Genomic DNA, 15,288 nt, shown 5'->3' with positions numbered 1-15,288 from the left:
ATTCATTTAGTGTGATAAGGCTCTTAGAGTCCAACCAATTCACCCATTACTACAGGGCAGCAATTAGATATAGGTCACTTTCTTGATCTAATCTACCAAGTTTCCATCTAGAGCTACACTCCGTGTGCTAGATCCTAGCCTCTCCCTCAAACAGCAGGAGCACTGAGTTGAGGACACTGGATTTCACCAATTCCCACTTTTTCTGCAGCCAACAATACCACCTCTCGCACTGTTTCAGTTGCTGTTGTTGTTGTTGTGTGCCTTCATGTCATTTCTGACTTAGAGTAACCCCAAGGCAAACCTTTCTTCACAGAATTTGTTCACAAGAGTTTCTTCCTTGCCTTCCTCTGAGGCTGAGAGTGTCATTTGCCCAAGTTCACCCAGTAGATTTCCATGGCTGAGTGGGGATTCAAATCCTGGTCTCTCAGGGTCCTAGTGCAACATTCAAACCCCTACATGATGCTGGCTGTTTGGAAGGCCCCCCCTCCCAATCTCTGAAGCAAATTTTTAGAAGCCACAGAAGATTGTAGAGAGAGGAAGATAAAGGAAATTGCAGAAATACTGGAGAAAATTGTTAAAATAACCTCCTGTCATGTTCCAACAGCAGACAAACTGTCTGATGAAAAACTTTCCAGAAGCCATACTGCCCATAAAATGAAAAATCAAGGTACAAGCCACTGAGTACAATCCATCAGACACTGGTCCCCAGCAAACTGCAGTCATGTTTAAAGAGAGGATGGACAAGATTTTAATTTGTTAGACTGCCTATAAGGGCATAATCCAGGGAAACTGGACAGACATTTGTCTGTCTAATATTAATTCAGACAAAACATGACTTTCCTTGTTCATCTGCTTAATACTGAAAATTGGAGAGATTAAATTAACATTTTAAATATTGATGGAGATGACTCACAGAAATCTTTACACAGGAAAGTCAGTTGTACACTTCAAACAACGTTTCAGTTCTGGCTATTTGTAGCTCAAAACTCCACCACTTAAGCCACAAGAGCAGCTGGTGTTTATTTACCAAATGACTGAACATTCTGCATTTTCAAGTCAGGTGCAGCTACACACTCTCTCAGCTGGGTTCCAAACAGCAAATAAAGTCCCTGAGAGACTCACAGTAAATTCAGATTTCTTAAGCATTTCTGGCTGGAGCTCCATCATCCTGACTTAGATAACATACATACAAGTTCTGTAGACTAGACTATTCTCAAAACAGCAAACACAACCCCAGAGACTCAAACTTGTTTGTTCACATTGCAATCCCAACAGCTACAAGAATCAATTGATTCTTGACTCTGACTGACTCAGCTGTTTTCTGAAATGGTTTTTAACACACAGCATTTTTTCCCATGTCCAATTTCTACTCCTCATTATGGCTTTGATAAAACCTTCTTCATCACTTTCTACAACTGAGAAGAATGGTCCTCTTACTCAGATACTGAAAACTGAAGTGGCATTTAAACAGATGTCTGTCTTCTATAGAGATGGGTAAGAACTCCATTCAATTCTCATTTTAATGCAGATCTATCTACAGTGGTCTACACCTACAATCTGCACCTACACTACACTCTACACCTACAATCCTACACCTAGGGATGCATTGGCTCAGGTGGCTAAGATGCTGACTCTGTTGATTGCAAGATTGGCAGGTTGGCAGTTCGAGGCCCAGGTGCAAGCTCCCATCACTAGTCCCAGCTTCTGCTAACCTAGCAGTTCGAAATGCAAGTAGTTGAATAGGTACTACTCTGGTGGGAAGATAAACAGCATTCTTTGCAATCATGCTTGCCACATGATCACAGATTAGTCTCTGACAACGCTGGCTCTTTGGCTTGGTGATAGAGATGAGCATCACCCCTGCAGTCGGAGACAACTCGACAACCTTGTCAAAGGGGAACACTTTTACCTTTACCTTTTATCTACAGTAATTCACATGTCTTGACCTGAAACAATTTGCAGATATTCCTCTCCCGAATGTTGTGATATGGTTCTCTGATCAACAGATACATTGAAAAGATGTGTTCTTGAAGAAAGTGTGAATAAAATTAATATATTAAAAGAAATATTTGAACTTTATTATATGAAGGAAACCTGCTTCCAAAAATGAACATGCTGTTGAAAATTCTGTATTAAAATGTGAACATTAGGAGAAATGAATAAGAAAAATGCATTCAAATTTTGGTGCTAACTTTTTAAAGTAATGAACTGATGAATAAATAGGACAAACTGGACTTAGGGCTTGCAAAAAACATGTTGGGGAAAACTATACACAGCTGTCCTTCTGTGTCCATGGATTCTACATCCATAGATTCAATCATCCACAGCTTGAAAATATTCCAAATAAATAAATTATTATTAAAAGCAAGCCTTGATTTTGTCATTTTATATAAGGCACACCATTTTACAATGCCACTGTATTTAATGGAACTTGAGAATCCATGGATTTTGGTATCCATGGAGGGGCTTGGAACCAAACCCCACTGGATACCAAGGGCCCACTGAACCAAAATGTTTCAATCTAGGGAAAATGTGCATAAAAATCCATTAGGATTTTGTGTGAGCTTTAAAAAAAGCACAAACTGACTTGGAAAGAGGACAGAATGAAATTAAGACTGGTCTATGGAATCAGACTTTGCAAACTCTGCCTGTAAAGAGCTCTACATGTGGAAATAATGCCCAGTGGAATTCAAGCACAGTGATCACATGAATATCATGTATACGCAAATGTAGTAACTGCCTGATTTGCCTATCCTGTTCTCTGTGACTAAAAGCCTACACCAAGCTGCCTTTTACTCCATGTTCTACCTACAGGCTTTGTATTATAAGAAGACAGTAAGTGGGTAGACTTTACAGTATTAAACTTGTAGATAAAAGGAACCCTCCCAGACACCAGGGACTTTCAAAGACACTTCGCATGCTGAGATGGTGGACAAGATATAAACCTTGTAGCATACCCATCTCTGTCTTTCCACATCTTGCTATGTACCCTACCATCTGTTCCTCAAGGCAGCTGCCTCACCCTTCCAAACCTCTTGCCTCAATAGTAACAAGTACAGTTTCACTACTGGGAAGGGAAACCATATTAATCAAGAAACATTAAAAATATAGGGAGATGGTACAGCACAGTGGTAGAGAACAGACTTAAATGCTGGAAATTGTATATTTTAATCTTGTAAGCCACCTCGATTGCATTTTGTAGAGAGGTGGGATATAAATAAATTTATTACTGTATTATTATTATTATTATTATTATTATTATTATTATTATTATTATAAATTGTAGGCTCAATTCCTGACAGCCCTGGTTATTACTTGTACACACTGAGGGTGTGTGTGTGTGTGTGTGTGTGTGTGTGTAGCCTGAGATAGAGATATCTGTTACAAACAGAAATGGAAGAGGAGGTGGTAAAAGATTCTATGATTCAATAGCCAAAGAATACAGGTCACCCAATTCATCTGTCTCAGTGGAACAAAGGAATTAAATTCACAGTCTCTCAGAATTTAAGGAAGAATTATAATATATATATATATAAACAATTGTTGGTACTTGACCCTGGATTATTGTGGTTTTAATATTTGTAATATTATATTGTTTTTAGCTGATGTTTTTAATTGTTTTATTGTAAAATGTTTGTTAGAATTTTTTACTTGTAAGCTGCCTCACAATTTTATTTGTGAGATCTGGGAGAAAGGCGGCATGGAAATCAAATAAATAAATAAAATTTCAAAAATATATAAAAATACAAATAACAAGTGATGGAAATGTGGTAAAACCCCAGAACCTTTTCCCACTACTGGTGGATATGTCAGTTAGCAAATAAATATTGAAGGAAAATTAATGATGTAACAAGTAGCATCTTAGGCATTAAGATACAAATGCTATCAGAATGTTACTTATTAAGTATCTTGAAGAATTAGAGAGGAGGTTTGAAAAAATAATGTTTCCCATTATTATAACAGCTAGAATTGCCTTTGCCTTAAAATGGAAGGTAAAAGACATTCCAAGTGAGGAAGAATAGATCCTTATGTGAAGTCGAAGGCTTTTATGGCCGGCATCCATGGTTTTTTGTGGGTTTTTCAGGCTATGTGACCATGTTCTAGAAGATTTCCTTCCTGACGTTTCGCCCACTTTTTATAGACCCACTTTTCCCAGGCAAGCATCCTCTGAAGATGCCAGCCACAGATGCTGGCGAAACGTCAGGAAGAAAATCTTCTAGAACACGGCCACATTGCCCAAAAAACCCACAAAAAACCAATAGAGTCTTAAGTTATATGAGGCAATAAAAATGGATAAGCTAATTCTGTCATTGAAAAATAATTTACTAGATAAATTCTACAAGGAGTGGGAACTACTGATGAATTTTCTGAAAAAGAATTGGAGACTATTGACAACTATAGGTTTCCTGACAAAGATATTAGGATAGATACTATAAAACTGGAGAATGTAAAACATAAAGTGCTGAAGAAAACAAAAGACATGTAGATTATGGCATTAGGAAGTCATTAAAATAAAGAGAGAAGAACTGGTGAGGGCAAGGAAGGAAGTCAAATTTGAATGTAGAAGAGGTTTGGTGTAACTGAGAAGGTACAACTAGAGGAAGCAAAGTTGGAAGAATGGAGAGAAAAGTGGAAGAAAGTTGAAGGACTAGGATGAAAGGGTGGTGTGAAGAGAAGAGAGAAGAAGGTAGGGAAAGAGAAGAATGGGAAAGGAAAGATAAGGAGGGGAAATGGGAGAATGTGATGCATGGTGGGAAAATATGAAGAAAGCATTATTATTATTATTATTATTATTATTATTATTACGCTTTATTTATAAAGCGCTGTAAATGTACACAATGCTGTACATACTATCAATTAAAATGATAAAATAATAAGTGTGATAAGATTAATTTATGTGTTTTTGTAAAATCAAATCCTTGAGAAGGTATAGGGTGTTATGAATAGCTATGATGTAATGAATGTTCCTGGTGTTATGGTGTTATTTATGATGATGTTAATATGGATGTTTTAATGTTGTGTATAAATACTGAATAAAAGCATTATTTTTTTAAAAGCCTATAACTGTGGTAAATATATACAAGCATATAATTTATTACATGTATATTCTATCCTTCCTCCAAGAAAATTTCTCCCACTCCAAACAGTTTCCTGACAGCAACCTTATGAGGTAGGTTAGGGAAAGTCATCTATTGAGCGTCAAGGCTGAGTAAGTAAATGAAGTGGGTCTCCTTAGACCTAGTCTAGCATATTAACCACTACACCACATCGGCTCTAATTAAAAAGTCCTGGAGAGCAGCCTGTAACCAAGTAGGCAACACAGATAAATAGTCTTTGCCTCAGTACAAGACTGTTGTGTGTGTACATCTGTATATGCATAATTTTTACTCTTCAGTTAACTTCTGCAAGAGGAAATAAAGTCAGCAAACAAATGATCTAGAAAGAAGTGCCCAGTTTACCTAAGCAGTACAGATGGCTTACAGAGAAATAATTTATTTCTAGAATTTGTGCCCCACATTTCTTGCCCACAAGCTTTAGCTTTTCAAAGAAGAGTGTTCATTTGCTACTTTATAAATATCAGCTCTTGCTACTATTCTTAACCAATACATCCTGAATATATATTTAGAGCATTTGCACGATTGCAACTGATTGCAACATTTCCTATGTAATCAAGCATTTCTTTCAACAAAAATACCCACCTCTATCCAACTCCCAAGAAAAGAATCCCAGTCTTTATAATTCATTCCAATTATTTATCTCAGCGTTGATTGTATTATAAAGATGCAATTAATCTGTAAAATAGCCGTTGGGTTTGCTACTATAGCTAGCAAAAGTGATAGACTAAAATAAAATTTCCTCTCTTCCCCAAGCATACATCATAGGATGGAACACTGCCACAGGAAAACATCACAGCTATAAAAAGGTATATTTTAAATGTGTGTATGTGTGTCTCTTTTCCTACACTCTCTGTCCAACCCTTCAGTTGTTATTATTGTTGTTGATGATTTCCATCCAGAAAAATATATTCATTTTAATGCAGTGATAATGAACACTTTCTTTCAAACCATCAAATTTTAAACATGGATCCTCACATTTTAATTATGGTTCTCAGGACCAATGTTTTTGGCTTGTCTTCAAAGTGCTTAATACGACTGCTGCATATCAACTGCTATTTATTGAGCCATTAATTATGCTAACTCACCAAAAACTTTCCTCATACTGAATTTTGCTTTGTTTTGTTTACTATTCTTTAATGACATGTTGACACAACTGTCTAGACTCTACATAGTGGTATCTCTGGAAACAGAAGTTGCAAGAGTGTTTATGAACCCTACACTACTATTTCATATATAACTACAAACCATATATATTAATAGCCTCCCTGATGTGTACAAAAACTTTAACCTGCTGCATTTTGTTGCTGTTCTGCCATCTACTTCACTGACACCATCCCCCAATCCAAGTGCTGCTTAATATGTTATTTAAAATGCACACGTGTCAAAACCTTCATCTCTGAACATATTTATTTATTTATTTATTTTAATTTATATTTTAATTTATTTCCATAGGATGCAAGGTGGCTTACATGTATGTCTGATAGCATACACATTGTGTCCCCTATGGAAGAAAAATGGGATATACATTAATTAATTACTTAATTAATTAAATATCAGATGACTACAGCTGAACACAGTCATCAAGTGACCATCAATTCCACCAGGTTTCACATCTCCAATGAGTTGTTTATGTACCAATGAGAAAAAAGCAGCACCACCTCATGTTTTCCTGGTTTGCAGTGACCACACAGTGACCCCATTAGTGCCACACCTATTTGAAATATACCAGACTCACATTGTACTGATTGCCACACATTTCCTCTGCCCAAATTCAAATCAGTACAAAAGGGATGCATTTTCCCCTTCCAGCATGACAAAAAGCTGTCAACTAATCGTTTATTGATTACCTGTCAATCTTGCCAGCTTGCACTCTCATTGGTTGCCTCCCCCATTCAATACACTTTCCCCCTTCGCATCCTAGTATGTGATCATGACCACTTTAAGATTATTGTTTTGATTTTCAAACAGAAATATACATTGTGTGTCTGTGTGTGTTTATCTGAATGATAAGCTGTAAGCAACTGTGGATGATACTTAACGCACAATGCTTATGACATCACCAGGGGCCATCCCTAGGTCTCAGGTTTCAGCCTGGAAACCTCAGAGCCTGGGACAGTTCTGAACTGGCAACACTAAACATACTAAAATGGCAAACTGCTGGTCTCAGGGCCTCTAGGAGAAGCAAATCCCCTTGGGGGCAGGGAAATAGTAGCCTGGGTAGTCTGGAGGGATCAAAGCCCACAGAAACGCTCCTGAAGGCTGCATATGAATTGAAACTGAAAAATAATTTTTCAAACAACTACTAAATGTTAATCATTGCACCCAAAACCATAACCAGCAACAGTACCACTAAATGAAACAAAACCCAGTTGCCATTATACCCTCTCTACCACAAAAAATATGACTTATAAGAAACATTATTACTTCTACCATGTTAGTTTCAGGCTCTGAATCAGGTATATAATAGGGTTTCTTTTTCTCTTACCACTCCGCTGTTCCTCTCTTCCCTGTTCCTCTCTCCTTCCTACAAACTCATCCATATTTTGTATTTACAAACATGAAGCTGAACCCTCTTCCATTCAGGGGGGCCCAGGTATGTTTCCTGCTTTGAATATTGTTAAGTATGAATAGATTAAAAACAACCTTGTTTCTGATTTAATTTTGTCAAATGTTAGAACAAGAAGAAATGTTTCAGATGCTTCGAAATATACCCGAGTCACAGTTCACCATGGAAAAGAAGTTTTAATATAATGGATGGGCTCAACAGGTGCTTAGTGGAACCTTCTCTGAACTTATATTGGAACATTCACAAGAACAGTATCCATGCCGAAACAAATATTTAATCACTTCAATATGTTTGTGTGAATCATTCTTAGGCAACAAGTGCCTATTCTCTGCTACATAACTAAGGTATGTGTATTAAATCAGTGAATAAATAGCACCACATAATGTTATGGTTTCAACTCAGATGGTTCCACTTGAAGAAGGTTAAATGTTACCATCATTTTCTTTTACTAGGTTACAGCCTTCACAAACAATTGGAGAAAAGCTGTGTTATATTTCTCAAAGGGATGCTGAGGGTTGACCAGAAACCTGACCTACCTTACAAGAACATCATTAATCTTTTCATTATGTTTGACTAACAACTTCAGTGGTTTTTGTAATGATAAAATGTGGTTTGCAATGACAGTGTGATTTAAAGCCAATACCACTACTTTTCCCAGAAGATTTCTTTTTGACAAGAGAGAAGAGGAAGAGAAAAGAAAAAGCTCCATCCAGCTATTCATTAAGGTTTTTTTGTAACCCTCTTTTGTTTTAAATCTTGCCAAAAAAAAAAAAACCATGATAGGGTTGCCATAGGGTCACCATAATTCAGAAAGGCACAACAACACTTTGTTTTTAAAATAGAAAAAGTGTGTCTCAATCACATTAGATTGGAAAACACTTATAATATTCCATCAGTTCCACAAGTACGATTTTCACTTTTGTACTGCCTTAAGAAATACAAAAATATTTTTCTTATGGCAGCTTTCTACAATAAGCAATATCTCTGTTGTGGATTTGAATGATGCTAGAGCTGTGCTCAAACTGAAATGATGAACAAGAGACACAATTTGCTACATAATCTCAGCTATATGGAATGAAATGTCATCCACAGTCTCAGAAACAGTCCTAACATTATTATACAACAGTGACAAAGAAGGAGCTTTGGTCATCATGAACGAATGAAAGACAACTGTCTTAACACCACATTTTACAGAATCCCCTCCAAAGATCTCAGTGATGAATATCTGAAGGGACTACACAAATTACTCAGAGAATTCTCCACGGATATACAGAACCAAATTCAAATGAACATACCCCAGGAACCCAAACCAGGTATCTTCTATTTACTATTCAAAATATTAAACAAGAGAATCCAGTAACATCTATTGTATCAAGCATTAGAGCTCTGTCTCTTGAGATGTCTGGATATATGGACTCAGTTCTCAAGCCACATGCAATCAGCACTTCAAGCTACGTGAAAAATACAACTCATTTCCTGAGGAAAATACAGTCCACTCACAAGCTCCCAGAGAACACCATCCTAGCCACTATGCATGGGGAATCCCTATAGACCATCATGCTACACCAGGATGGACTGCAAGCCATCAAGAATATTATCCTGAATGAGCTTCCAGCAGACCTAGCCACCAAACTCTGCCTATATGTACTTCCTCATAACTACTATACTGGCAATAATATGTACCTCCAAATCAGTCCCACTGCCACAGGCACCCTAGTATGCAAACATCTTCATGGCTGACCTGGAACAATGCTTCTCAGCACATGTACCAAAAAACTGCTTTTCTACCTACAGATTCTTGTTCCTTCTAGTGATGTGGCTACCTCACTGTTGATGAGCATCAACCACTAAAGTGAAGGAGGATTTACATCTGCCATGGAGCATGGCACAGAACGATCTGATAGATTTCTGGATTATTCAACTTCAGACCGCATGTCCAAGGTCATATTTCTGAATGCTTCCCAATTTGGAAGTTCCTTGTGTTTAACAACTAACACATCAGGAAATGGGACAGCCTTTAATTATATTCTTCATTATATGCTTTTCTAGCAGGGCCCTGTTTGGACCAGGGGAAAGAGGTATTCAACAAACTGGATATTCATCAAATCCATATATTTTTAAAACTTTATAGCAATGCAATCCCTGTTTGGCTCAGCATCATTAGGATTACTATGGACTGAACATTATTTAGAACCATCCCACCAAAAGTTTAGAAACATGACATCTTTGTTCAGATTACTTGTCTCAAAGTAAATGATGACAAGTTGGTATTTTAACTAAAAGACAGCTGTTCACTTTTGGCTTGTACAGAACAGTTGCTGGAACATGGTGTCTTAACAATTTTGCTGGCTTGCTTTTAAAAAAAAAGTTTGCAGTTCTCCACTATTCTGTTCCCAATAGGAAAAGAAAACAATATATTCCAAATGAATCATCAACACAAAAGCAGCAAGAATTAATATGCTAGCCACAGTTTTTGCAGAGGTTTTCATTTTAAACCAAATACGGAACGATAAATAACGCTTTTTCCAAGTAAATTCTCCCAAATTATTCACATTATCTACAGAGAAATAAAGATAAAAAGAAGCACCATGCTTATATGTTGATATGTGTGTTTATATCAGGGGTAGGCAACCTTTTTGAGCCGGGGGCCGGGTTGCTGTCCCTCGGACAACTGGGGGGCCGAAGCTGGGGGGTGGAGCTCCACCCTCTGGGGTGGAGCCACATGCCAGGGCGGAGCTTCACTATCCAGGGGCGGAGCCACATGTCAGGGGGGGAGTTTCCACCCTCCAGGGGCGGAGCCGCATGATAATAATAATATTTGCAAGAAGCTATTAGGGCCAGCAATGCCATAACACAGGAAAAATGCATGCACACTGTCTCAACCCAGAAAAGAGCAAGCAAGTTCATGTGGGGGGGTTTTTGCAAAGAGAATACCAAAGGATAACAACAACAATAATAAGAGCAATATTTGCAAGAATGGAAGCGACTAGGCAAGGCCACAAAACAGCAAAAAATGCATGCCACTGTCTCAAACCACTTTCTTTCTCTCCTTTCCTCCCTCCCTCTCACTCCCACCCTCCCACCCCCTCTCTCTCTATCTCTCTCTCTTCTCCCCTCCCTCCCTCCCTCTCTCCCTCTCTCTCTCCTCCCCTCCCTCCCTCTCTTTCCTCTCCCTCCCACCCTTTCTCTCTCTCTCTCTCCTCCCCTCCCTCCCTCTCTTTCCTCTCCCTCTCACCCTTTCTCTCTCTCTCTCTCTCCTCCCTCCCTCTCTTTCCTCTCCCTCCCACCCTTTCTCTCTCTCTCACTCTCCTCCCCTCCCTCCCTCTCTTTCCTCTCCCTCCCACCCTTTCTCTCTCTCTCTCTCCTCCCCTCCCTCCCTCTCTTTCCCCTCCCTCTCACCCTTTCTCTCTCTCTCTCTCTCCTCCCCTCCCTCCCTCTCTTTCCTCTCCCTCCCACCCTTTCTCTGTCTCTCTCTCTCCTCCCCTCCCTCCCTCTCTTTCCTCTCCCTCTCACCCTTTCTCTCTCTCCTCCCCTCCCTCCCTCTCTTTCCTCTCCCTCCCACCCTTTCTCTGTCTCTCTCTCTCCTCCCCTCCCTCCCTCTCTTTCCTCTCCCTCTCACCCTTTCTCTCTCTCCTCCCCTCCCTCCCTCTCTTTCCTCTCCCTCTCACCCTTTCTCTCTCTCTCTCTCTCCTCCCCTCCCTCCCTCTCTTTCCTCTCCCTCTCACCCTTTCTCTCTCTCTCTCTCCTCCTCCCCTCCCTCCCTCTCTCTCTCTCTCTGGCTCCTCCTCCTTCCCCCCCGCCCCTCCATTTATAGGAGGGAGGAGGGAGGGCGGAGCCAGGAGGGAGGTGGGCGGAGCCAGGAGGGAGGTGGGCGGCGCCCATTTGAAGGCCCGGTGCGGCTGCTGGAGCCCCGATTCAGGGCTCCAGAGGCCGCATCGGGCCTCCCAGAGGCGCGGTACTGCTGCTGGAGCCCCGATTCAGGGCCCCGGCTGCTGCATCGGGCCTCCCAGAGGCCCGGTGTTGCTGCTGGAGCCCCGTTTCAGGGCTCCGGAGGCCGCATCGGGCCTCCCAGAGGCCCGGTGCTGCTGCTGGAGCCCCGATTCAGGGCTCCAGAGGCCGCATCGGGCCTCCTAATGGGCGCCGCCATTTTGCCCTTCAAAATGGCGGCGAAGTCTCGTGCGACCTTTATGGTCGCGCGAGACTTCGCCACCATTTTGAAGGGCAAAACATCGGCCGGAGCAGCCGAAATCGGCGGTGATTTCAGCGGCAGGAGGGACTGGGGGCCGGCAGAAAGGCGCCTGCAGGCTGCATCCGGCCCACGGGCCGGAGGTTGCCGACCCCTGGTTTATATTATGACTTTCCTGGATACAGTTGTTAGTGTACAGCTCAAGAACAAGTTTCTAAGGTAAGATTCTGGCACCACTGAAATGAATGGCAGATCTCCCATTGGCACCAGAAGAACTAGGGTTTCTTCCCTTTTGCTGAGGAGGATATAAAATATACGGTACATATGGTGAATTTCAGACCAAAGCTAAGCACACAGGTGAGATTTCACAACCTCAGTTTATCAATCTGATCATAAGCTTATTTTGTTTAAGCCTCACTACTTCAATTTGTCCATTTTAATGCAATAATCTTCAGTGTATTTTTTTAAAGCTAACAGCTGTTTAATTCCAGAAAATTAAGAAAAACAAACAAAAAAGTGTTGTAATGGTGCTTGGAATATCTACACAGAGAGGGCTCCATTTGACACATCTTATGTAAGTATTAGATGACAGAATCTAGGCTTTTATGCCATTTTAGCTTGCCAAAATATAAAAGAAGGGCCTGTAGAAGCAAGCATCAAATTAGTCAGTAATCAGAGCCAGTTTGAATGGCACCAGTTAAAATGTATTTCATTTCATTTCATATGTATGCCACCTTTCTTCCAGAAGGGATCCAAGTTGGCTCACAGATAATTTAAAAAAAATTTACAATAAAATTTAAAACAATAAAAAAAATCTAAGAACAGTATAAATCACATACAAATATACAAAAGTTAAAAGCACAACTAAAACACACCTCCTGTACATACTCATGTATAAATCTAGAAATTTAGGTTAAAAAATTGATCCAAAAACCATGAGTCAACTTATCCGCAGGTCAATGTGAGTGCTGTACTTTAACTTATTTAAAAAAAGAACCAATCCCTGGTGAAAGGTAAGAATATACTGGAAGCACTGACCCCCTCCACTGTCTCATTCATCCAGCCTTTAGTGTGAGCACAAACAGTTATGACTGCTGGAATTTTATAAGTTCTTTGGCATTGTTTCCCTTTGCGTTGTCCTTTACATTATTTGTTAGATACCCCTAAGTTTTACCTTCAACTTATCCATGGGTCATCTCAAAATCCATAATTTTGGTCCCAAAACCTGCCCTCGATTTATACATGAGGTTGAGTTATAGTCGAGTATATACCGGTACTTCATAAAAACCACCCTGATATGATTATATATCAAATGCCTGCTTAAACAAAAATGTTTTGGCTTGCTGACGAAAAGCAAGCAGGCAGGGGGCCAGCCTAGCTTTCTGTGGAAGAGCATTCTAGATACAGAGCATACACTGGAAAGGTTTTGTAGACTACTACTTTATTTTTATTTTTTTCGCAAATGGGAACTCATGAAAACACATGGGAGTCCCCCCCCCCCTTATACACACATAGATATTACTACAACACACTAGACATGAACCAACTCTTTACATCTCTGCTCCTATATACAAACACACCCATTGCAAGCAAAGTATTTGCAGCTCCACACACTCACACCGAACACATTAACTCTCAAATCTCCTGTCCTCAGTCACTCCGGAATATATCCACACCATTCATTTCCCCATCATATAGAAATCTCTTCCACTCACCAGTCTTCTCACCTGCAAGCAAACGTACTTCTTGCCATATTTACCACCCATCCTAAAGCAGTGCAATTGATGTAGCATGTTAGCTTCCTGCAAGATGCCTGGCTTATAGTCTATTATTTTATTTTCCACATGTATATTTTTACATATACTGAAGAACGTTTACCTTGAAATATTCAAATATTTATTCTCAAGTACACAAGGCTCTTCTGACCTTGTTTGTACACTAGCTAATTTTCACTTCTATTTGTTAGGGCCAGGAGCTCCCAATCTCGGGTGGTGCAAGATGGAATTTCAGGGAGTGTGACAAAGATACTTGTGTTAATTCAGTGTTTTTGCTTTTATTTTGTTTTGGGTATTTTTGTCAGAAGACAAAATCTAGGTATCCCCTGAATCCACTGGTAGACCTGTGGATTGCAATCAGCAAGCAAGTTCCATGTTTTTATAAAATTATGAATGACAAAGAGGAGCAAAGAAGTCACTGAATTTTATATTTACAATCGGGATTAATTTTACCATTTACATTTTCATGAATAAATTAAAATCCCATTGCTCAATTTAGATGTGCATTTTATGGAATGACTTAAAAGCTTTGTTTTAAAGTTCAGTTTGTTTACTCGCAGTATTGTACGTGATTTCATTTGTGGTTAAAAATTAGAAATTAGATTTCTTCATATTCAAATGTTATATTTCTTTTGTAGGGGGTGAGAACATTTATCAAACATTTCATAGGCATGTGGGGCATAGAAAAGGTTGGGAACCATTGGTTTAGGCAAATGAAAGTGAAGTTAAAACTTTATGGCAAATAGTAAAGAAAAAAAGCTCTATGTATTACACGTTAGTCTCAGCACTAGATCTGCTTACCTATACGTATGAGAAAGCCAGCGTGCTGTTTAGATTTGAGTGCTGAACTACAACTATGGAGACCAGGGTTCAAATCCCAGCTCAGCCATGGAAACCCAGTGAGTGACCTTGAGTAAGTCATACTCTCTCAAGTCTCAGAGGAAAGCAAAGGCCAACAAAACCATGTGCAAGATCCACCTTAGGATCACCATAATTCAGAAACGACTTGAACGCACACAACAACAACAGTATGTATGAGGTTCATCCTAGACATAGTCCCCTGAAATTTTTTATAGTATTTAGAAGTCACTTCTTTATGGTAGATACTGAAGCCAATGTACACAATGAGTACAATATAACAGTAAAACAATGGGACAAATTAAACAAAACTAACATTAACAAAATGACAAAATAATTAAAACAACAAATGTATGCCTTGAAAGAAAACTGAATGCTGTCTTTTGCTTTTTGTTTTTAAATTTATTTTATTTTATTTTTTAAAATACAGTCCTGAATGCTGTCTTTTGATATAGATTTTTATAATGATGTACCTGCTTTATGGAAAGTAAGAAGATTGGCACACTGAACTTTTTAAAAAACATTTTTAGACATTATTGAAACTCTCTGCAGCCACACTCTGGATGCAGTTGTTTTACTGTCAGTCAAACCCAACTAATACTTCAAAGAAAAAAGAATGGACATTGCTACGAAGTAGCCTCTGGAGATTTATCAAAATCCATGGTGGGAGACATCTTTCAGGAAGCACTGTAAGACTTTCTAATTTGGAATGACTTCTGGTAACTACTGTAATTTGGATTTTAGACAAGATGGGGATGGAATTATAGATAGCTATTGGTGTGATGA

The 15,288-nt window shown here is 39.3% G+C and overlaps 1 protein-coding gene across 1 annotated transcript in view; it reads right to left on the bottom strand.

The window, feature by feature from the left end:
- BMP6 (bone morphogenetic protein 6) overlaps positions 1–15,288 on the bottom strand; it is a 115,587-nt gene that overhangs the window by 15,426 nt on the left and 84,873 nt on the right. The window lies entirely within an intron of this gene.

The sequence above is a fragment of the Sceloporus occidentalis genome, unplaced genomic scaffold, assembly GCF_023333645.1.
Source record: "Sceloporus occidentalis isolate IW3139 unplaced genomic scaffold, rSceOcc1.0.p SCAF_3, whole genome shotgun sequence".
In the NCBI taxonomy this organism is placed as follows: Eukaryota; Metazoa; Chordata; class Lepidosauria; order Squamata; family Phrynosomatidae; genus Sceloporus; species Sceloporus occidentalis.
The sequence above is the reverse complement of the archived record's forward strand: the minus strand, read 5'-3'. Positions and strand labels throughout refer to the sequence as shown.